This window comes from Apostichopus japonicus, chromosome 5 (genome assembly GCF_037975245.1).
Source record: "Apostichopus japonicus isolate 1M-3 chromosome 5, ASM3797524v1, whole genome shotgun sequence".
NCBI classification, from domain to species: domain Eukaryota; kingdom Metazoa; phylum Echinodermata; class Holothuroidea; order Aspidochirotida; family Stichopodidae; genus Apostichopus; species Apostichopus japonicus.
In genome coordinates, this window is record NC_092565.1 from 12,059,602 (window position 1) to 12,061,030 (window position 1,429).

Sequence of the window (1,429 nt, forward strand, 5' to 3'; positions counted from 1 at the left end):
ACCAACACAAGAAAACTTTGTACAAAAGTTTTTCCCCCACGTCAAACTGATACACACAGAAATTGAATAGTAAGTCATGTTTTCCCTCTCTGTGTTTTTGATTGGCTGTAAGATCTAAACAGAAAATGCTTTGACCAATCAGTGACTGCGGTAAAGATACCTGCCGTGTCTGCTGGTAGCTGTCAATCAAACACGTGCATACATACATACAATATACTTGTAACTGTGCGTTGTGTATATGGAGTAAGAATAGTGTTGATAATCGCACAGCGTGGTAAACTAGCTTGGTCTAACCAAAGAAAAATTTAACCTTGCTTGCTCTATAGCAAACTTTTTGGGGAAAAATGATGATTGAGTTGTCCAGAATGTCAAACCACTTGATACTTTAATGGCGATAATGAAAACAATGGTTTACGTTTTTGTGCTAATCAAGCTAATCATAGGATGGTTAACCTTCAGTACATGCATGAGCTTAAAGGCCTATATTTTTGCAGTGGTGTACACCGGATTTCAAAGCTGGGAAGGGGTGGGGGGGGGGCGAAGGAGGAAAAGAAGAAAATTGTACATTTCTTATGACTGATCCTGTGGAAGAGCCTGAACCTGTATGACAGGGTCAGAGGAGAAGGAATGAATTTATAAAAGAGCGGGTGTGGGCCTGGCCCTTGTAACTGACTGATTCCCATGTAGGGGGACCTAGGGTCTGGGGGTCCTCCCCGTAAAATTCTTTGTAAAGTTAGCGCGTCTAATGGTACATTCATATTTAGAATATAGATTAGGTCCATAGTTAGCTCTCAAACAAGGTTCTGAGGTGGGGAGGGGGGGGGGGGTTGGGGTGAACCCCTATATTATTGGTGTAATTCGTCCCGTCAGAATGTAAAACATACCCCGAACCACCCCACCCCACCCCACCAATGATGTGAGGATTGGGGGTGCTTCAGTCTATACCGGTTTCCCTTTGGAATCTCCACATACCCAGCCTCATCCCCAGCCTCATCCCCAGCCTCATCCCACCTCACCCCAGTATTTCCAATTATCATTATCATTTTGATTTGAAGCTGCAACATAGCTGAATTTTCATTTTCTCTTCCAAGTGGAATACAAAAACCAAACGCGTTCAATCGAGAATATGGATGATAGTAGGTGGTCTTTTCTGGGGCCCATAGGTTACTAGTGGGGGGTCATTGATGCAGACAAGAAGGGGTAGGATAAGTTGGAGGAGCAGAAGTATATGAACGAGATTTGTGTCATTATGACTTTCCTTCAATGGGACCACTGTATAGTGTATTTTCCGTACTGACACTGTATAGTGTATTATGCGTACTGACACTGTATAATGTATTATCCGTACTGACACTGTATAGTGTATTTTCCGTACTGACATTAATACGGTAAGTTTAAAACGTTTTCTAATGTAAGGAAGTGAATAAAA